General features: G+C 46.8%; 1 long non-coding RNA gene across 1 annotated transcript in view; it reads left to right on the plus strand.

Moving 5' to 3' along the window:
* LOC125336137 overlaps positions 1–5,417 on the plus strand; it is a 43,701-nt gene extending 38,284 nt beyond the window's left edge. The window contains exons 4-5 of the long non-coding RNA XR_007207677.1: positions 547–1,878; positions 3,738–5,417. This is a non-coding gene — a long non-coding RNA (uncharacterized LOC125336137). The remainder of the gene's footprint in view (positions 1–546; positions 1,879–3,737) is intronic.
* The last annotated feature ends 17,728 nt before the right edge of the window (positions 5,418–23,145 follow it).

Here is a 23,145-nt window from a genome sequence, read left to right on the forward strand (position 1 = left end):
GCAGGGACCGGCAGCACCCGAAGGGCGCAGGGCGAGGCTCGGGGGTGGCGATGGTGTTATGGACAGGGGAAGAGGAGAGCTCCAGCTGTCTCCTCTGCTAGCAAAACAGTGCTTTGGGGACACTCCTTAGATCCTTTCCTAAGTATTGACAACACTTTTTTTCCCCCCTCACAGTGCTTTCCCAGCCTGTGTCTGTCCAGGGTGCAGAGTTTTCATTTCTTTTAATGGTTCTCAAGAAATTATTGAGAAATCAAAATACATTTCAAAGTTATCTTCAAGGCTTACTGTGGTTCAAATGGTTTCTTGAAATCCACAGTGCAGATCCTATTTTTCAAAGCTTTACTGGTCCCCAAATGATTGTAATGGTGTATTGACTGGCTTTACTGGGGTCTTGGGAGTTTAGAAAGGAAAAAAGTAACTTAGCAAGTGAAAACCCTTTAAATATATATACATGAAAGTTTTTGAAGTTCATCTAATCTGTCTCTAGTTTGGGTATTTATAAACCAGACACTGTCATTGAGGTTAACAGCACCTTCCCGTTCCCAGGAATGTTACAGCAGTCAGTTGACTGCAGCTCCTTCATGCCTCAAGGAAGAGAAACCCACCCATCTTCCAGGCTGGTGCGCCCCTCATGCTTCCGAAACTGCTGCCAGGAGTGACAGCTTGGTCTCACAGCACTTCCCTGCAATTTCTGGAGAGCCCAGGATCCTGAAATGTCCACGTAACAGCATTAAAACAAGATGAATATAGCTCCATACCCTGGATCTGTTTAACCTGATAAATAGTTTCAGTTAATGGACAGCAAAAGGAATGATGCTCAGTAAATTTGATTTTATGAGCCTTTCACTTATTTGCTGTACCCATTAGGTCGGAAGTTAGGTAATGGTAAGTGTCCATTAGTGCATTAGCTCAGTGATGAGGGAGCTGAGTTGGAAAAAAAAGAAAATGGTGGAAAACCCCCTGAAGCCATGTGCATTTATTAAGCCTGTTCGTTAGTGACGGTAATGGACACTGAGCTGGAGAGACGTCGGAGTTTGGTTCAGGTGGAAAGTACAGCAACCCCTGAATCCCCTTCTTCTTCCCCACAGCATCTGGTCCGTGTTCCTCCTGCCATGGGGAGCCTGGGAGAGCCACAGGGGCTGTAAGGCAGGGATGGGGCTGCTCGTGTTCTCCTGGGAAAGTCTCTGTGCAGTGCTGGTGGCAACCTGGGACTGCTCCTTCCAATCATGAATACATGACCCAGCTCGTAACAACCAAAATAACCATTTCATTGATAACCCTTTCTTTTACTCACTTCGTTTGAATTTTTTTCTCTGCCCAGGCAAATTAGTTTTTAAAATCTCTTTTCTCAATTTTTTTGCTACCCTGGGATTATTTACACACCCCACAAAAAGCTGTTTACTCTTCTGGGTAATTCAATGAACATTCACTTGCTTTGAATTAATATGCAGCGTTGTTCCAAGCGCAGGCAATTTACTGGTAATTGGAACATCTCCTTACCCTGGAAAAAACATCCAGCCTCCCAAGTTAGTTTTCACAAGTGGCATTAATGCAGCAAGAGAGCCAAATTCCCTTGTTTATGTGCTAGCAAGGAAAAATGGGGCTTGTTAGCAATTAGAAGGTAAATTTTCTTCCCCTCCCTTCCTGATGGTGCCTCCCCTGTAGCTGTGAGGGCTGTTCAGGGTGACTGGAGTCTGTGTCCCCCCATTGCCAGGGCTGGGTGAATTCCTGCTGTGGTGTTTAAGCAGTTTGCCCGTGATGTGTTGCAGGTGCTGGAAGGAGTTTGGTGGGTAAAAGGGGTTTGCAGCAGTGTGTGGAGGAGCAGGGTGCAAAGAACCTTTTCAGCAGCAGTTGATCTCACCTGGATGCACATCAGAGGTATGGGCTTTGAGCTATTTGTAAACCAGGTGACCACTGCAGAGAGCTTTGCTTGCAGGATGTAGTAGGAATGTGTCTGGCTGGTGCCCAGTGGATTGCACTGTCCCTCGCTCAGCTGGTGATTGAGAGTTAAATCCAAGAGCAGTGTCAGGCTCAGCAGCAGACATGTTTCCATCTCAGTCTGCTGGGTGCACTCTGACCACAGACAGGCCACGCCGGGATAGAGACCTGTCTGTGAAGCTAATGGAACCTGATAGATAGAAAATGAAATCTGTTTTCTCTGCTCTGTTGTCTGCTCACTTCCCTAATTTGGTTCCACTTACAAGGGCTACTTACAATGCTAACGCTTCTCCAGGGGTTTCCCCGATAATGAAAACAACTTTGTTAGGGACTGAGGACAGGGAAAAAGACAATAAGTTACATTTGTTTGACACAGTTTTGAGGTCCCAGTGGGAGCACTTTGAATCTATGCAGTCCAAAGCGAGGCTTCCTGTGCCTTTCAGAGCCTTTTTTTCCCCTTAAACTTTCCACCCCGTGTATAACCTCCTGCCCAGGCAGGACACGGGGCTCAGCCAGAAGGGAAGACAAAATGTTCTGGGGTTAGTTAAACTCCCAGGTGGGGTTTGCTGCTGGATGTCGCTGTGAGAGAAGCTCCCCTGTGGAACGACAAGAGTCTCGGAGCAGCAGGGCCCTCCAACAGCCTCTCTTGCTCTCAAGACATTCTTTCCCTCATCACATTTACTGTAGAACTGGGAATCTTCATTATACAAATATTTTTGTTGATTTTTATGCTTTGCTTTTGACCTGTGAAAATGTGTTTACAACAGAGTTTGTGTTAACACCCTGAAAATAAACAAGTGTGAATATGGCACCGATCATGTTAGGACAAAAATTAATGTTGCATATGCAACATTAAATATTGCTAAAGAATTTAATTTAATTAGGGAATCAGTCCTTATGAAAGCCAGCAAGCCGATGGCCCAGAGAGCTGAAATCTTCTGGCTGTGGCAAGAGCTGAGCACACACGATCTCGCTGGGAGTATCCCCTGTTGGCTGTTGCACGGGGCACACCTGGCCCTGCTGGCAGCGGGACAGAGCAGGGCTCCTGTGCTGCCAGCTGTGTCCTTATCTGCATGAGCAGGGACCAGAGTTACAGGAACCATCTTTAAGGACCCAGTCTGGGACAATATTCAACTTCACTTCACAAAATCTCTGGGTGGAAATAGCTTCCAGTCACTAGAACCAACCTGGGGACAATATAAACCCACAATTGAGAGAAGAAATCCTTCACAGCCAATTAGAGGTCTCTTGAGCTAACAAGCGCACTTCAGACTCCTTGACACCTGCTCATAGAGGCAGCAGAGCTCAGGGGCTGCACAAAAAGGTCTTCTCCATCCCCTCCTGCTCTTCACAGACCCTCTGCAAGCCCTCCAGGGGGCTCGTGGCCCGTCTGCAGCCCCCGTGCTGCTGAGACACCGGCTCTCCTGCCCGTTTGGTACCTGGCACAGGTGGCATCCCCTCAGACGTGGCAGCGGAGGGTGCCGCAGCCTTGGCTTCAGCCATGGAGAAGATGTGGGCTTGTGGACAGTCCCCACACAGCTCAGATTGGGAGCGACGTCTTCCTCACACCCAGTGCAGACCTTACTCCCCAAGGCCGTGCACTCACAAAGGGTGATTAATGTGCTGCTTGGGAGAGGACATTAACTGAGACATCCTATTTACAAAGAGCTTCCTAGCGGTGTCCTCAGGAGAACAGGGATCCAGACAGCAGAGTGTGTGTTGTTAGTAATGTAAAAGGACACTGTTATCTGTATTGCATCACTGAACTCCATTATGTCTTTTATTCACCTTGTTTGCAGGACAAATGCAGTTCCCTGTGAAGCCATCACCAATCGGCACCTATTGGCAGGTCACCAGTTCAGGTTTTGTGCCACGAAGGAAACAGATGCTGCTGTATCCTGACAATACATGGCTTACAGAGCCACTGACTCAGCAGGAACCAAATCCTCAGCTCCCACAGCACCCCTGGCTCCTGGCTGGCCACCCTGGGCACTGCCAGCAAAGCCACCTGAGCAGGCAAGGACGGGAATGCCCAATGATGGGGCCATTGGCAGGACTTTATCCTCATGCCAAGGTCTTTTTCCTCTGCCAGTTCTCAGTGGAGCTTTCCCTGCACACCCCCTTGCCCGCTTGTTGTTAGAGCTTGACACAAGCACGGGCGTCTCAGTTGGTCACTTGGTCCCTGTCTCCTCCCAGAGCAGGTCCTGGCTGTGGGACCACTGCCAGTGGCAGGGCTGGGACCAGCTCACACGCATTCCTTGCAGGTCTGAGGTCCCTTGGCAGAGCTCTGCAAGCAGCTGCTTCCCTCTCTCTCTGCATTAAGATTAATGTTTGAACAGCACTTGTCCCATCCATCTCTCTGGGAGCTTTCCTCCAAACAAATAGCAGGAGGAGGCGGCATCTATTTGAGAATGACAGGGCTTCAATCTATTTATTCCACAGGTAACCGCTCTCTCCTGAAATGTCAGATTGACTCTTCATCTTCCATGGGCTGCGGTGCGAGTGCACCGTGGCGGGTACGGGCCCGCCTCCCTTCATTTGCAAGGAAAAAGAGTCACTGAGATTGATTGCACAATTGAATATGCAGCATGGTAAACAGTTATTTGGAAATTATTGTTTGTGTTTAATTATGACATACAGAAGTTTAACAGTCATAAATTTTTCATTGGAGTTGGAATGCAAATGAAAGCATTAACATGCATCAACGAAAGACACAAATCAGCATTTCCCACAGCGAATCACAGGATCTGGGGCTGGCAGCCCCACGCTGTTCATGAGCATCCCCCTCCTCAGCATCATGAGCCAGAGCTTTCAGTGAGCTGAGAGTGGCTTAGAAACCAGGAATTAGTTGTTTCTGCTTGGTTTGTTCTCTGTATAAAGTCCTTAAGGCAGAGCAGTGGCTATAACAGGCAGCGAGGGCTTAACTCCCCCTTAGACTTTTGGGGTGCAGCCAGGGTGGAGAAGGGACTGTGGGTGTAACCTCCATCCTGGCAAAATAGGAAAACTTTCTGGTTTCATGAAAGTGCCTTGTCAGCACTTTTGCTGGTCTTTCCAACAATTGTCAGATGAATTTTCCCCATCTTTTCTCTCTTTTTATTCTTTTCTTATCTCTTTCTTCTCCTTCCCACAGCACATGCACATGGACACATGCTGTGGCTCTTGGCAATTGAAGAAAATGAAAAATAGATGTGTAGAGGGAAAAAAGTTTAATAGCAAGAAAAGATGTGCTAGAAAAGAGGGCGGTAATAAAAGAATCTAATTAAAATGGAAAATTTCCATGGGAAAAGGAAAAGGTGTTGGGGGAGGCAGAGGTAGAACATTGTTTCCATCCAGCCTACTCATCTGGGGGAAGAAGCAGCATTTCCCAGCTGATTAAAAACTGGTATGATAATGAAAGATGAGTATTTTTCTGTCTTTGTATTTCTGAAGCAAATCTCTCATGGGACAAAACATATCACTCAGTGAGTTGCATAATGTTTAATTCTGTATTAGGCAAAGATCAAACTGTGTCTGTGTTGTACAATTCACATGTGAGCAGAAAGGTGAGCGCACGTTTTCTGAGCACCCACCTATGCCACCAGAGACAACAGTTTTGGGGAGGATTTTAGGGGGAGACAGGAGCCCAAAGGGTCTTGTGACAGTGTTTCAGGGATGAGCAAATGGGGTATGGAGATCTCAAAACAGATGTGCAGAAAGGGCTGACCTGTAGCTGAAGGATGTGTTTGAGCAGAGCTGACCTCGTCATCAAAGCCTGAGATGAAATATCTCCCCAGATGAGTTCTGTTTATGATGTTCTCAGGCTATTTTAACAGCGAGATTGTACCAGTGGAGCTGTGATTTACTCCACAACGGCAGAAGTGTCCTCGGTGCCCCTGCAGACTCGTCACCCTCTGCAGGGGGAGAGCAAGGGGTCACAGCACTGGGGACATGTCCTGCGGCCAGTTTATGGCCACTTTGGTTCTGATGTCTGACCTGTGGGCAATAAGGGACTCACTTCACCTTCAACACAGAGTGGCCCAGACACATCACACCGGGGCAGGGAGTGCTGAGAAGGTGGAAAAATGGCACTTGGGTGTTTGTATTTCTGCATATTGTGGCTCTGTGTAGCTGTCAGATGACCCACAGTTAATCTCACAGATTTAGGCATTTCTTTGTTCCTTGATTGAGAAGGGTGATAGGGGAACCTGTGCCCATTGGGACACAATGAATCAGTTCTGGGAAAACAAATTCTCCAAAGAGGAAACCGGCTGTGGGAAGGGGCGATGTGGGATGTGGGATGTGGGATGTGGGATGTGGGATGTGGGATGTGGGATGTGGGATGGGGGTGCTAAACCAGAGATGTGACAGTGGCAATGGCTTTCCTGGGCTTTGCCTTAAGATTATTCCTTGCTGTCTGTCACTTCTTGGTCTTCTTCCCATGTTCTGGTTTGAAGGACACCTTTGAAATGAGGTATGAGCCATAATGAGAAAAGAAACGCAAATTAGTCAAAGGTGACACTAGAAATTATGTGAAACATAATTTCTTTGGCACAGAGTTCTAACATCAGGGAGTCTGTGCGTGTGTGTACATAGACACGTGGACATGTCACTGTTCATCGTTATAACACTCATAAAAAAACTATACAAATATGAACACTAATAGCTCCCACACAGAGGTGTGGGTGACCTTCACGTGGGGCTCTGGAGCTGGATTCAGAAGCCATTGGTTTGCTTGCTGTCAATTTTCCTTTGTGGTTTCAGGTACAATCATCAGTGACAGCAATAGCAGGGCCCCACTGAGCAGCAGAGCCTGAGGACCAGGAGGGTAATGGTGAGATAGACCTGAGGTGGGCTGGGGGCAAAGGGAAGAAGGGGGTAAATTTAATACTACTCTTGTCTTTTTGTCATTCTGGGAGCCAAGGCAAAGGGACATCGCTGTGCTGAGCCACTGGCACCACTGAGGTCAGTCCTGCCTTTACAGCACAAGGGGCAAGGAAGCTTTACACAATGCCTCATGCTTTGTAGTAAAACTCCATGTCACCCTGAGGTCTGCCAGAGCTCAGCACCAATTGTGGCCAGCAGCAGTGTCAGAGACTGCTGCTCCCTGGCAGAGGACAGATACTGATATTTCCCTGGTGAAGCACCCAGCAAACCTCATGTCCTGGAGGTGGTTTGCAGCTCCTGTGGGCAGCCAGGGAGGGGCTGCTCCGGCAGCAGGTGGCAGTGGCAGAGATTGGAATGGAAATCCCTTGTAGCTGGGGAGTCTCAATCTGTCTTCAGAAATAAGGTGGTGATTTGTTCCTGTGCTGTGAAATTAGAAAATATTGCTATTTATGAAGCACATTTATAAAAATCAATCTTTAAAGAGTTGGCTTAAGGGTATTTGCTGCAAATCATGTTTGTGAAACAGCCTACTTGTAGCTGCACTACAAACCCAGCTTTGATTCAAAACAGGTTTGAGAAGTAATGTGGTACTCAGGCTGTATAGCTCCAGTGGAAGGGAACTGTATCTGTTAAAGAACTGGGTGTGGTTCTAAAAACACAGACTGGGGGTATTTTAGCCTGAAATGCAAATGCATTCCCATAAAATCTTTCACTGGCATGATGCTGGCTGTGGAGGTGAGCACTAGAGACCTTCTGCCCTTTGCAAAATTTGGTCAGCTTGTGAGTGAGTGAATAACCACGCAAGATCATGTGTTCTTTGATGAGTGTTCATGCTCGACCTGTGTCCTGATAGGAAATCAGTGTTTGGGTCACAGGACAGGACAGGGCAGCGGGAACCTCAAATCCCACAGGAAATAAAAATGAAAGAAGCAGTGAGTATTGAGAACTTCCCCAGTCAGAGGTGGTGTATCACAGTTGTTCTGTGTCACAAACACCACTTTGAGCTCTTGCATGCCCAGTAAAGTAAAATGAAGACACTGTAATGGGTTAGAAAACGTTGAACAAGCCAGCTCCATCCAGCGTGAGTCTGCAACATGTCAGAACTGGCAAAATATTTCACTGTGCAAGGTATTAGAAATGAAGAAATTGTGTACAGTGTAAGGTGTGATGGGGATTGATTGTGTGTGCTCAGAGCTCCGCTGGGCCAGCCCGAGCCACGGCATTAAACACGCGGTGACACGGCAGGAACCGCGGCGATCGCTAACACGCTCAAAACTGTTTTCGCTCCTCTGCTAAAATAAATACCTCAGTTCTGCCAAAACATAGGTAAAATGAGTCACCACTAAGGCAAACTGAAAGAAAATCCCCTTGAAGGAAGCAAACACAAACATAACTAAAAGCAGTAGTTTAAAGATTGAAATATAAAGTTCAACTACAGATGACAGACAAACTTTTTCTTAGTGATTTTCCAGAGGAAAAGCATTTTTCCTGCCTTTTTTCACTGTGCACTCTGCCTTCCCCTTGCAGCACCACACACTGCCCTGGCAGCCTGAACCCTGAGAGCTCTGAGCCATTATTTGCCCACGCTCAATCCCCACGTCCTGCAGGGTGCGGTGGCAGCTGTGTCGTGCTTTGTGCTTCTGGAGTACGTTTGTATCTTGTCAGCGTTTTGCAAACATTAATTAAACCTCTCAGAAGAGCAAGCAGCAGCATTCCCTCCTGTGGGACGATTTCCTTGCTATTTAAGGCAAGTCTGAAGCTGGGAGCAGGGAGTGGCCGGTGTTGGGCAGTGTCCCATGGCTTAGTGTGGCCAGTATTGCTACCAGAAATGGCTTTTGTGTTTTCCTGTAATCATTAGTTTTCGGCAGGGGGTGAAAACCCCCACTCCACACAGCCACCGTTTAATTTCCATAGCTAATGAAGAAATTACTTTTGTTTGTATTTTAAAACTGCTCAAAGAATTATGTGTGTATTTACAACTCTGTGGCTTAAAAGCCCTTATCTACTGGGGTTTTTTCTGTACTCATTCTAAAATGTGCTGCCCATAGCAATTGACGACTACAATTTCCCCAGGCAGATGTTCATCACACTGCACCGCTCACATTGTTACGATATATGCAGCAAAATGACTCCAATACAATTAGCAAGATCCTGTTCCTGCAGGAGCCCCACACTCTGCCCAGGCAAAGGGCAGCCAGGGGGGCCATTTAAAATAAAAGGAAGTAAATCTCTGAGGAATCAGTGCCTTTCCCATAATATTTACTCCTTGGCAGTGCTGATCTCAAATGTTTAAAAAACACACGTTGGGCTTCAAAATATAATCATGAGATTTCCTTGATAACAAGGGGAGTTGGAAGAACAGAGCCCTCTGCTTCCAGGGACTTGGGCTGATTGTATCCATAAAACTGTACCCAGAACCATGTCAAATGTGTGCGTGTCTCTAGAACAGTTATATGCATCTATATAGATATGCATATATATTTTTGGCTATATATATGCACATTGCATACAGTGGTGCCTCTCTGCAGTCAGAGGAGGTGCAGGATGTGCACGCACGGACCCTCTGCTCCTGGGGTCATGGGCAGGGATGGCACTGTCACCAGCTGCCATGGCACCAGCACCAGCTGCCAAACCCGCTGCTCCTGGCAGCACAGCCCCAGGCTCCAGCTCGTTAATGCCATGCTGGCAGAGCAGCTCCGGGTGCTGAGTCACTCCTTTCTGGGTAAATATCAGGGTAAAAAGACATGACATTTTCTGGGCCGTTCTTCTGTATTAATAAGATTCCAGCTATAGGGTGACCTTTCCACAAAGGATTTGTAAATGCCAAAAGCTGCATAAAAATCTCTCTTTCTCAGGCAGACAGAGGCATCATAACTTTGTGTTTATTTTTTTAAATGGTGTTTTCCTGTCTTTCCTCTTCTGATCATCTCTTTCCCCTGAATGGATGTAGTGACATCTGTACCTCCAATAAAAGCTGCGAAAAGGAATGGGAGAAAAACGGTGATTGAATCATTGCCTACTCAGGGGCTGATTCTGCTCAGGGGGCTCAATGAATGAAAACAGAACAGGGATGATGTCCCAGCAGGGAGGGATCAGCCTCTGCAGAACAGGGACCACAGGGCTTGGGCATGGGGGAGCGCTGGGTGCCAGTCTGTGTGCAACAAGGGCTTACGCTGCTTCTTACCACTGAACCACATACACACACAGAGAACAGGAAAATCGGCACCAACCAACCACCCGGGGCTTTTACGTTACATTGCGTGTAGGATATTTGATCCATCCCTGCCTTTGCAGCAGGCTTTACACCCTCGTTGGGTGTATTTCCAACAGGCCATAGGAAAAGAATAACAGCCAAACAAAAACCCAACAGAGCAAAAGGTTTGTAACTTTAACAATGGAAAGCTGAGGCTTCATGCAAGAGCAGGGCACTGGTATCCACCACCACCACCCCCATTGTGTCCAAGGCCCCAGGGCATGGACCTTGCCTGACCTCTTCAGCCAGCCTTTGAGTGAAAATCACTACATTGCCTTTATTAACACATCGTGTAAGGAAGATCTTGTGCCTTTTTGTTTCAACTCCATGGTTACCTTTTTCCTTTGTCCTCTTTCTGCATTTCTCATGTCTTTTCACCACCAAGTAACATCATTTAATTCCTTCTCCCTTTTGCAATATAGTCCAGTGCCTGCACTTGTCACTGGCAAGGGTTCAGCTTTCCTAAACTGCGGCTTAAAAAGGAAAAATTGAGGCTGGATCTGAGTCAAATGCAAGTTTCATATTTTAATGTTTTATCACCTCAAAATATCATCCTCTGTTTAATTTCCTGAGTGGTCCTTGTGCCCAGCTCAGCAAATGCTAATACATTCCCCCTGATTCCCACTCAGGTTCCTCCCAGGTTTTCTCCTTTTCCCTCCCATTTCCATGAGAAGTGTATGATCAGAAGGAGCAACAAACTGTAGGTGGGTACCTAAGGTGTCACTTCAAATATTGAGGATTGATACAAGAACAGGAAAAATATCCATGGTTGAATAGGAATATATGCCAGGAAGACATGAAAACAGCAAAAAATTATCCCTTGTACTGGTGAATTACCTGGAGTCTGCATGTCAGTTGTCTGAACTCCAGCAGGTTCTTCGGTCAAGGCCAGCACAAACATCTTCCCCTGATGATTCCTTCTGCGGTGTTACCCTCAGAACTTTCCCACCACAATCCAGGTTTCCCTTCCACAGCACACAGCTTTACTTCTTGTTCCGCTCGCACTGACTAATGAGAGTAATTGGTCTCTGTCCTCTTCATAATGTCCCCCTAAGTATTTGTAAAGAGTTATCATGGTTCCCTCCAGTCCTCTTTTCTCTTCACATAAAGATTCTCAATTCATTTTAATTTGTCCTCCCTGACCCTTCCTTGCACTCCCACTTTATATATCAAATAGTGGAGCCAAATTACTTTGCAGACATACCACATTCAGATGAGAGAATGAAGGCGGGGACAGCAAAGTGCACTGCAAATACGGTTGTGAATTCTCAAGTGACCAGCAGCTTTCACTGTGGGCAAAGCACTGCTCAGGCTCAGCAGCTCAGGTTTGGATTTGGGTGTAGGAGCTCTGCAGCAGTTCCACATTTTTCTCAGGTCCCACCACAGCAGCAGCTGAAGCCACGCCGGCACTGCTGGGCACTGCTGGGCACTGCTGGGCACTGCTGGGCCACGCCAGGACACACAGCACTGGGGATGCAGAGACAAGAGCAGAGGCCCAGAATCCCCTCCTGCACTCCGTAACATTAAGACGAGGGTTAATTTGGATTAACAAAATGGAAATGTCAAGCTTCATTTATATTCTGGTACCCAGTGTTAATTACCTTTCCCTTTTTTTAGTAACCATTCTTGTGTTCTGTTTCCTCACTTGAAGCTGATAATAAGCTGTCCATCCATGTAACCATTCTGCTGACACAAATCATGATGGATATGAAAAGAAATAAAATGCAAATCTAATGAGACATTGCTCAGAATGAGACAAAAAAATTGAACCACATTCTTTAATCATCAATGTGCAAAGCCAACCAGAATGAATTTGTTTCAAGGAGGCCTCGTTTCTATTTAAATGTAAAATACATTGAAATGTTTTAAGAACCACAGAAAACTATGGATTTCTGATAAAAGGCTAAGTATTAGCTTTGTAGTCCCAGCCAAAAAAAAAGCCCCATACCAACCAACAAACAAATTCAGCCCCCTGGGGCTGCAAAGAGGCCAAGGGCTTCTCTTGCTAAGACTTCCCAGAGGGAAAAGCAGAACTCTTTAGACACAAGGTCACTGAAAACTTTAATCACTCGTTTGCTCTGTAGTACAAAGACTCATCAAATTGCCAGCATCATCATAAAACTGGTAGAAAAAGCCTAATTCTGACCTGAGGCTGTTATAAATAGGAATATCATTGCATAAAGCCAATAAGAGGTCATGAGCAGTTTGAAAGGTTCACTCCTCTAACCTTCCTCCTCCTTCCTTCCCCCTCCCCATTATCGTATTTTCCCTCATTTCTGTTTGAAGCTGCATTTCTAATCACATCCAGTGTAGAGTAAGACACACTGCCTGGCTACAGCACCCACTTCACTGCCATGATCCGAGTGTTTCAGAGCATATTCCAAATGCTGTGATCCTGAGGTGAGCCCTGTATCAGGAAGAGTTAGTAAATTTAGAGTAATAAAGCCAATCTTTGAGAACAGAGAGGGTTTTTGTTTACCTTCTAAACAGAGGTTTCAGAACATACTTGGACCTCATCCCTCTTATTTGGGCATATAAAAGAAGAAAAAATTTAAAACTCATTAAGAAAAGGAAACCAGACTCCCCATCCTGTCTCCTCAGAAAATGAGGCTTTAATAAGCGTCAGATGTTGTGGAAACCCGCAGTGAGATTTGTATAAGTGGTGTGAAGAAGGTGAGACTCTGGATGTCTGTTCCTTATGCTCAGTACAATGGGAAGGGGCGCCTCTGAAGTCCCCAGGCACTGTGTAATTAAATGGTGAGATGAGTGACGGCCAGAAGGATAAATAGGTTCAAAAAGAGATCCAATTAATTCAGAGGAGAAACCGATCTGTGGCTGTTAAGCCCCTTGTTCCCAACACAACTCATGGCTCAGGAAGGCTGTAATCTGCTAATTACTAGAAACTGAGAGCCTGATTTGTAGGCACAGATCTGTCCAGCTTCTGCTGGAAACAAGGTACTGGCTGGGGGATTTTAGATGCTCCAATGTAACAGGTCTTTTGTTTGGGTCTTTTAAAATCATCTTACCAGAACCTTCATGGTGCCCTTCTTGTGTCCGCTCCCCCCAGGCTCTGTCACTGTGCTACCTCAGCCCTGTCCCTCAGTACCCTGTCACAGACCCAGGAAGGCTCCAGAAGATCCCAGCATTATTTTGTTTCCATTTCATGTTCATCTGCCGTTTAGGTTTTTGAGCGGTATTTTTTCCTTCGTGTTTCTTCAGTTATTTGGATGATATTTTATTACTGCAATAAAGTAATTGCACTGGCACAAGATGAACATTAACATTTGCAGTGTGGGTTGAGAAAAAAACACCATCTTTAAGCCTCCACAGCAAAAATGCTCCTCAGCAACAAATGAATTTGCCACAGCCCAAGTTTCCCTACAGCAGAAATCCCTACAGCTCCTCCAGGACTTTGAACACCTCCACCACCAGCAGCACTAACAAACAGCAAAGTCAAATATTTTTTTCTCAAGCAGACACCCAGTCCTTGTGATTTCAGATGTGATTTTGTTCCCTGATTTTATCTGCATGAGCAGTTTGAATGGTTTTATAATTTGCCTGTGCTTCCATTTTATCACATCTGCATCCTATCTGTTATTTTTATGGTTTACATTCCCATTCTCCTCTCCTAATGCCGGCAGCTTGCCTGTAAAGCTGATGTCACATCCTGAAACTTATCACCTCTCTCAAAAAAACGTGTCTTGTGCAGGATGGCATAAGAAGCACCTGGAGAAGGATAGGTGGATCTATTATTGATTTTCCTCAGCAAGAGCCCACACAACCACTGTACTTGGTGCAGGTACATGTTCTCTTCTCACTGCACCTTGCAAAAGTACCCCTGAATGAACAGAGACCAAATGTAAACAAAAACTTAGCGATACAAGGGTGTTCGTCTGTTAGATCCCACTGCACTGGGAACAAAGCAGGAACAGAGTGAGCACTCCAGGGCTCCAAGCTCCTCCCCAAGGCTTATCCCAAAAGGCAGGGGTGGGCTGGAGCAGAAAGCTGGTCCCCAGGGATGTTCCATGAGCTGCCCATGGCTGCAGAAGGGAGGGGGCAATGAAAAGCCAGCCTCTGGACCCCCAGGCTGAGCAGCTCCCTGTCACACTCAAAAGATAACAGCAATTTGGTCACTGTATCATGACAGCATCCTCCCCCTGAGCATTGCAGTGCATCATCAGCCAGGGATCCTTCCACAAAACACTTTTGAATCAATGTTAATTCACTGCAGCTCTCACAATGTGACCTCAGGTCATGCTGGGCAGGTGGCTCTGGTCCACAGATCCCACGTGAGGAATGTGAAAGGGGCTGCAGGACTTGTGCACTGATGCCAGCTTGGCATCAGGTGGAAGAATCCATAATGTGCAAAATAAATATAGGTTTCTGTAATATTGTCTCCAGTAATCAACACTCAACCTCAGATAAACAACAGATGAGTCACGCACGTGTCACAGGTTTGGGACAGTTAAAATTTTCACTTATTTGTGGCAACACAGACTTTTTCTCCTTCTTTTATAATTTTCCAAGCAGAAGTATAATTGGCTCTGGCCTGCTACCAAGAGGTTTATTAGAGTGGCAAGGGATGAAACTAATGATTGTTAAGAAAATCTAATTCCAAGGATACCAAGTTGTTGATTACACATTTATGGCTGCTAACCAGCAGCTCTCGAATAAGGGCCTGTGGAGTTGTTTACCTTGCCAAGGCACTAAGATGCAGCCAGTCACTAAAATTCAGAGGCTGAGGCAGAAATCAATACAGAGCTGCTGAACACCCTCCTGTGCAGCTGGGAGAGACTAACTGCTGATGAACCTATGAGTCCAATAAAAATGTGCATAATTTAAATTGTATTAAAACCATAAGCTGCTAAAGCATCAATTTTTAAACACCATCCCACCATCCCCTGCAGTGTGACCAGGGATCCTACAGGAGGAACAAATACTGCTGAACATAAAAGCAACAAAGGCACAAGAATTGCCTGAAATATTTCTTTCACCAAATTCCGGATGTGGATTTGAATAAAAGTGTCTCATGGAAAAATCTGGCCCCAGGTGTCCTTCCTCTTGGTGCTAAGAACGGCTGCCAAATAGGTTTCCAGTCCCCGAGCAGGTGAAGTGGAAGCCAGACAAACGCAGAGCTGATTCTAACACAGAGCAGCTCCACAGGGAGCAGGTGTTGCTGCTGCATGGGCAGCACTCCCACCTGTGATTTAGGGTGAGGGAGACGCATTTGCAAAGGTTTGCTTGCAAAGACAGACATCTGTGGCTGGCAGAGGACTGAAATCCCCTGCTTAAAACTGCCAGCTCCAAAAACCCAGCCATGGACATGACCTGCTCGACAGCTTCCACAACACCATGCCACAAAGTTCTTCCCTGTCCTCGCCCAGCTGAGAACTGACCCTTCGACAGCAAGGTCCCATTCCCAGTCTCTTGACCATCCTGGCCAAAGCACCCACACACCAAAAATCTGCACTGTGCTGGCTAATTTGCCCATTAACTAGCTGGCTTTTTAGGAGATCCTTGCACCACTCAATCCAGAGCTCACCTGCTGAGGATAATGCATTTATCACTAAGAAAATACCCGTCTGTGCTGTGCAAGGTGTGCACGTGGCAAACCTCCATCATTTTCTCAGACACTCTGGGATATATACCATGAAATTTAACAAGGTGTGTCCTATCCAGGGCTGTAACACTGCAGCTGTGTGGACTAATTAGATAACACTCATTATTGTTCATTCAATTTGCATTTGCAGAGGCGGTGCCAGCGCTGGCTGCGCTCCGGCCCTGATTGATTGCTTCCACTTTGCATTCATTAGGAAGGTGGCCTCAGCACAGTGGTTTTACAGCGTGTTTGCTACCACTTAACGGGATATGCCAGTCAAATGCCTTGAACTGTGTCTCTTGATTAACAATATTTTGCAAATACAGTGCAGACTGTTTGAGCAACCTGACAGGCGATCGTGGGGCTGGGCGAGCACTGCTCCCACTCCCTGCAGAGCCCTCACCTTCCTGCAGGCCAGGCAGGAGAAACACCACTGTGACAGGAAGGGCTGGTGACAGCTCACCAGTACCTCAGGGTCATCAGTGACCGTGTCCATTGCTCATCTCCTCCACTCAGATGTGATTTACAGAAATAAATGGGCCTGTCAGAGGGTTTGACTTTGTCAGGCGATACCAAGCCCATGAAACTGGGGCACATATAGGTTGCAGTGACCTCTGTGATTTTTCCTTCATGTCCCCTCACAGCTGCAGAGTGGGGTTTGCTCTGGTCCATCTCATCTCCCCCTCCAGTCCAGGCAGCCACCTCAGGAGATCGGTGGAGCCAGGGACACATCTCTTGCCTGGGTTGCTGTAAGAGCAAACAACAGCCCAGAAGCGCCCATTGCCCCAGCCCAGGGGCATTGAGACCCCCTGGTCGCAGAGCCCCCCACCCTCCTGTCCTCCCCACCTCAGCCCTTTGCCACCAGTCCCTCAGGCTGTCAGAAGGAGGATGCTGGGCTTGCAGGGAACCTCCTCTCGGCACCTCCCCATGACATGGCACAGCTGCTTCCCTGCCAGAGCAAGGGCACTGCATGGCAAGATGATGCCATTCAGTGCTGGACTGATTTCGGGGGATTTTTTTCATCACTCTCAGTGTTGCTAGGCTGCTGACACACGGCGGCTCCACAGCCAGCATGTTCGGCAGATGAACTGTCCCTTCAGCTCATTCCAGGGTGAAACACTGTCACTTTTCCCTTTTGCATATGCAGCACGCACTGGGGAGTTCAGGTCTGTGCACAACAGATTTATTCAACAGTAATCGTTTCATTTCTGCAAAGGAAATATGTTCCACTGTTCCTGCAGCTGACAGGCTCTGGCATCAGTTGGAGGCTGAGGCTACAAAAGGAGGGGGAATATGTTTATGGGATGAACCACAGCTGTTTGCAGTACTCCTCTGCCCTAGCAATTATTTTAATAGAAAGAATTCCTGGAGGGTTATTTGGCTTCACACGGTGCACGTCGTGTTCACAGCCACTAGTTCAGGTATCAGGGGAAAGCACCTCTGAAGACAGTTCTGGTCCTGTAAAACACTTTTTTAAAAGGCAGCAGGTTGAATGCTGCAGCCCGCTCACACACCAGAAGATACTTGTTCCCATGGGTAGCACAAGAAATGATAGGAAAACTGGTACATTTACATAATCTGCATTATCATAAAGTTGTTTACCAGCATTGCTGAGCTGCCCAGCACTCCCAGGGTGTTAGAAGAGGTGCTGCCCAATGCAGCCAATGCTGTCTAACTTGGAGATACTGAAAAGGTGAGCAAGACCTTTTCCTGCAGAAAAGGTGAATCACCTGGCTCCATACATTTTTCCCTGAGGGAGAAGAGGTAGGACCTCCCCAGCTTGTTCAGGGTGCAGTAGTTTGCATGGGTGCCTTTTCTGCCCCTGTAGGGCAGTTCCTGGAGGGAGAGTCTCAGGCCAGGCTGGCTGTAGGAGTGCAAAAGGAAGTACTTGCTCCAGTGCTGTATTTCCACGATAAACTGGAGTCTATTTGAAATTCAGCAGCATCGTGTGAATGTGTTGCTGCTTTGCCTCAAAAATAATCAGTCAAGACAGTCCTCAGACACTGCTGCTCATTAAATAAAACACTCAGATTCCTCCCTGAAGGGGGAGGCTCCTCAGGGACTGGCACTATTTTAGCCTGCTTGCCATCTGAGGGCTTTAAAATACTTCAGAAGCATTAATTAAGTCTCAGGACATGCCTATAAGATGGAAGTTTAGCGTTTACTCAGCAGTGAGCAACACTGGGGCTGCAGGCTGGGGATGCTCCAGGACTGTGGAAGTCTGGATCAGGTACTGTGAATCTCGGAGCATCAGCTGGTGCCAGCACAAGGGGAAGGAGAGTTCCCAAGCTGCAGCTCCTGCCCTGACCCGCTCGTGGGGCCAGGCTGGCCTTGCAGAGGAAGGTGTGTTCCCAGGTGGGGATGCTCTGCTCGGGAGTGCCAGCTCAGGATGGCTGCCCTGCTGCTCAGCCACAGCTGCCAGTGTGGCATTCCCAAGCCTGCACTGTTTTGATTAGCACTGGCAAACACCCGTGTCCCTCACTGAAAGCATCTCACACAGACATTGGGATCAGGTGGCTTAATGAGAAAATGAGTAAATCCCTTCCTGGATTTTTACATTCAAACCAGCTGTCCAAAACATGAGATATCTGAATTCCTTATAGCTTTGGGATGTTAGACTCTGTTTTGTCTCTGAAAATGCCCATCTTTCAGTGCACAGGAGAGCTCTAGCTGTTCATCCCACCATCCATCAACAGGACTTTAGTCACTCACTTATGAATGTATAAATGGAAGTTAAATGCTTTAATACTTCTGTGGAAGTAGCTTTAAGAGAGTATATAAGAGAGTATATGAGTAAATAAAATATGCCAGGTGATGCTTCAGAAAGTTGTCCAAAAAAAAAAGAAAAACTGAACAAATATCCTGTAACTCAAAGGGGAAACAGGTAAGGATTTGTGTCACCAAACAGTGCTGTTCACATACAGAAATGCCATTTCTTACCTGGAGAATTAGATGAGAAGTTCAGTGATTTTTGTCAGTGCCTTTCATTTCTCTGCAGAGAATATTAGCACACTGCTACTGACAGAACGTCAATAATGGGGGATGTAAACACTTCTGAAGCGTTAATTCTCTCAGCATTGTGAGATCCAACATATGCATCATCACTGTATGTCAGCAAGGGATAATGTGAGCAGGCACCACAGACTAAAATACAACAGTGGAATCTGCTTCTGAAAGAGATTTCCATGTGAGAACAGACAAGGTTTCAGCAGTTTCCCGTAACAACACCATGGCCTGACACAGCTCCTCGTGCTGGAATCTGCCTTTGTCACAAACAGCTTTGCAATAAATGCACGTGGTGTGGATGGGCACAGCCCTGTGGGTCAAGCGGTCAGTGGCCATGGGAAGGGAAAAGGCAAATGGGGAAGTCAGTGTCATTTAACTGTCACAAACTATGCAAACTCACCCAGAGCAGCACTGGAGGCAGCTTTCCCTGACTCTCCAGGGCAGGCTTGGTTTTGACCTGTAGTCTGGATGCCCCAATCATTTGGGCCTTATGAATACTTAATTCCCCACTTAATTGCTTCAGTGGCAAGCAGCTTTCCCTTACTGCACTTCTTTCACCCCAGAATGAGGTTAAAGAAGGAAAAAATGGTCTCCTGGATCATCCTCTGGCCACAGAACACAGGCTTCTGTTTGGTATCGTACAGTGATCTCTGACTCTCTAACAAGAGCTGGGTAAGAGGGTGAACAATGTGTCTCTATCTGCCTTCCATGTGTTTATCCAGGACATGACTAGATCTGGGCAAATGATTATGCACAAACGTTTCTTTTTTTTTTTTTTTTTTTTTTTTGAGTCTTGACCATTTTCTCACTCCTTTTGCCTGAGGTTTTAACTCCCATAACTTTATTTTACCAGCTCCGTTTACTATCAGAGAATTCACTGAAGCAGCAAATTATACATTATTGGAGATTATTCACCGAGAGTGAAGTGATAAATGAATAATTAATTATCATTGTTAGCACTGTCGCCCTGTGGGTCTCTGTGAAATCAGGACCCTATTGCTTTAGGTACTGTACTAACAAATACAGTTCTTTCTCCCAAAGGGCTCAGCCTGGAGAGGTGACACAGCTCAGGGGAAAGGGTAAAGAGATGTGTGTTGGGCTGAGGCAGCACTTCAAAGCCCGGTGGATTCTGCCCTGAAATGCCCAGAGGTTCCCTCATTTCCTTTGTGTGTTGGGTTGGAAGGATGCTTCCCACTCTCCTGGTGAGCTCATCCTCACATTCCTGTGACGACAAACACCAACCCTCTTACTCTCCTGTCACTAACTAGCACCTCTTGCAACACTACTGATTTTTCTGTGGCCATGTCATTTCTTGGGCCTATTCTGATCTTTGGCTCAGAGGTTTTTTGAGCCTCAGCTCCGACTTCTAAGTCAGGAAGGTGAAACACAGGTGCTGAAGCTGCTAGGGAGAAGGCAGGAAGGAGCAAAAACTCCCCAGTTTCCTCCCTCCTGCCAGGGCTGCAGTTTGCAGAAGGTGATCAGTATGATGTATAACTGTGGAACTCCCCCAAAGCACACACAAATAAAACAGGGAACGGGCTGTAAAATACGTTGGAGCTGGAAAATGAATGATCTCTGTCAACTATTTAAAAGCAATCCAGTAATGTGAACAATCAGAAGTGAAGGAAAATCAATACACTTTTCATGGCACAGAAATGGAAAATAAGTGGGATTTTACTCCTGCAAAATCCATGCAAACAAAACCCAACAAATTAATTCTGCTTTTCAATGAATGTGGTCGTGTCTTCAGCAGCAGAACCACCTCCCAGAGTGCTTTCTTCAGCCCCAGCAGTGTGCCAGTGATGTGGCAGAAATCCCCACTGGTGTCAGTGGTACATGACAGAGAATTGTGAACAATCGTGTGCTATTCCCAACACATTTAATTTGTTGAACAAATAATTCCTCTAGGAAAGCTTCAATGAAAGCAAGCAGAGAGACAATAGAGCACAGCAGATACAGCCCAGTCCCTACTTCTGCACCCAAAATTCAGACAAAGCAGCAGAGCAAAGCAAAGCATCGCGGTCCCTGTCGGACAAGTGGAGGCGTGATTAGAGTGTCCCGAGGTGGCCATTCCTACGCTCCAAATTTCAGCCAGCTTCTGACTTCAGGTAACAGAGGGGAAGTGGCCTTGAGGGTAAAGGAAGAATTTCCTGTAGCAGCTCTTTAAAATGGCAGCATTTGGCAAAGTTGTAAAGGAAACATTGGTGGCACTATGAACACAAACGCCTTTTGCAGCAGCTGCTCCAGCCCTAAGCAGCAGCTACTGTGGGACATGAATCTGAGGTCTCCCGCAGCATCTCCGACATTGCAAAGAAAGAAAGATTTTTTTCCCATTTAGTCAAGCTTGTAAGCTCTAAGCTCCTACGACTGTTTGTTTATTTTTAGGTTACCTTCAGCGCCGGTGCTCCGTAGGCTCGGGTTTGTGTCTCCGCCGAGGCGATGCCGCCGCTCTGCGGTCCCGCGCGGAGCCGACACATCCCGGGGCTCCGGGGCCGCGTCCAGCGAAGCACGTCCCGTTCAACCCCTTTGCATCTCTCCTGCTGCCCACAGAGCTCAGATCAGCCGAAAGAGCCCTTCCTCCTGCTACTGGTGAGCTGGACTCAGGTCCCGCACTTTCGCCGGAGGGGCTGAGACGATCGCGCATCGAGGGACCTGCACAGTGAGGAGACGGCTCTTGGTGGCTTGGCCAGGGACACGAGTGCACCCAGCAGCTCGCTCCTCGGAAAGGAGACAGCGCTGGTCAGCTCTCAGTGTTAAGGACTGTGTCTCACTATCCTGACAATTCAGATCAGACCCCATTTCATCTGTGGGGCTCAGACATTTTAGGTGTGTTCTGCGGTAACTGCGTCACCTGGTAAATCAGCCCACAGCAAGAGGCAGAACGGGACCTCATGGACTGCGAGAGAGGGAGCACTCCTGTTGCCAGGTGTTCTAACAAGGTGTTACCCAGACACAAGCCTGTTTGTAAAGGCAAGCAGATGATTACACTTCATTCCTGTATTTCCAGTGCCACCTTCTGTACAAAAGAGGAAACCTCTGAGCTCAGCAGCTCTGAGGAGTGAAACTGGAAAATTCTTCCCCCACCCACGTGGAGACTCAGTCACTATTGAAATTAAACACTGAAGGATTTACATTTTCAGTAGCTCAACAGAACACTGAGTTGTGTGCTCGAGACACCCACAGGTGCCAAACCCTTCTAATTTTACAAAGAAAGTACATCAGCCTCACTTTGTCATAAATTCGTGCAGTTTCTGAGATGGGATATAGTGGGTTAGAGAAATAAACATCCACTATTATAAAAAAAAGTAAAGCATACGTCTGGCTATAAATATCAAAACCTCATGTCAAATAAATTCACAAGGCCATGATTAAAGTATGTGATCGGGGATAGTTGTTTTTCTTCTCTGAGTCATCCTGAGCCTTTCCCAGAGATTTTCAGTCTGAGACTGCTGTGGGGTTGCAGCATCCTGGCTGTGCCATGGAACACTCACCTCATCCTTGAAGACTACGCTGCATCCAACCACAAATAACTGCAGTAAACATCTACTCTGAATAGTTTTTTTATATTGTATCAAGCGCTTGCAGGCCTAAAAAAAAAACAAAACCAAAGCCAAAACCAAGTTGGATTTTCTTGTCCCTAAGTCCAATTTCAAATACTAAGACCAAACCTGGTTTTTATCAGTTGATGCCTTGCTTGGGTAAGCCACACAGAGCCATTGTCAAAGCTGGGTCCAGACCAGTAGCTTTGCAGAGCTGCATCCCTGGAAGTGTTCAAGGCCAGACTGGATGCAGCTTTGAGCACCCGAGTCTAGTGGAAGATGTCCCTGCCCTATCAGGGGGTGAATAGGTGATCTTTAAACTTCCCTCCTAACCCAAAGTATTCTGTGATTTCATTCTTCCTTCTACTTTCCTACTGTGCCTAGAAAATAACTTGATTACTTGATTAATTTCATTCAGGAGGTTTTCCACTAAGCACTATTCAGCATGATTATCTGGTACCTCCAGACTTTCATTAAAGAGACAGACAAGGTCTTATCATCTTCTCTAATAGCTGCCCCATGCTGCCCTGCCAGATCTGATAAGCTCCGAAGATGATTTGGAACAGCCTTAGAACCTCCAACCATTTTTAATTGGGGTCAGTGTCTTCACGTCTGCAGATGCTCCTGTGACTGAATGATCAAATTACTGTGGGATCAGGATGAGCAGTCCGTGGCACAGTGAGCATCCCTGCAGGAGACAGAGAAGGTGCTCAGACAGCAAAGTCATCCTCCTGACCACTGGCAGGTGAGCACTGGGCAGCACCCCTGAGTCCTCAGTTCTGGCTCTGGTCACACCTGCAATTCGCTGGCAGAATCAGCCAGGGACTCTGCTCTGAAGGCTGTGGAAAGCTGGAACTGAGGAGCTGGAGAGATAAAAACCCAGTTTCCTTGTTAGCTTACCCGGGATGTCCAGAGGCAGTGGCGATGCCGGAGCCTGATGGCCTGAG

The sequence above is a fragment of the Corvus hawaiiensis genome, chromosome 20 (assembly GCF_020740725.1).
Source record: "Corvus hawaiiensis isolate bCorHaw1 chromosome 20, bCorHaw1.pri.cur, whole genome shotgun sequence".
Classification (NCBI taxonomy): Eukaryota; Metazoa; Chordata; class Aves; order Passeriformes; family Corvidae; genus Corvus; species Corvus hawaiiensis.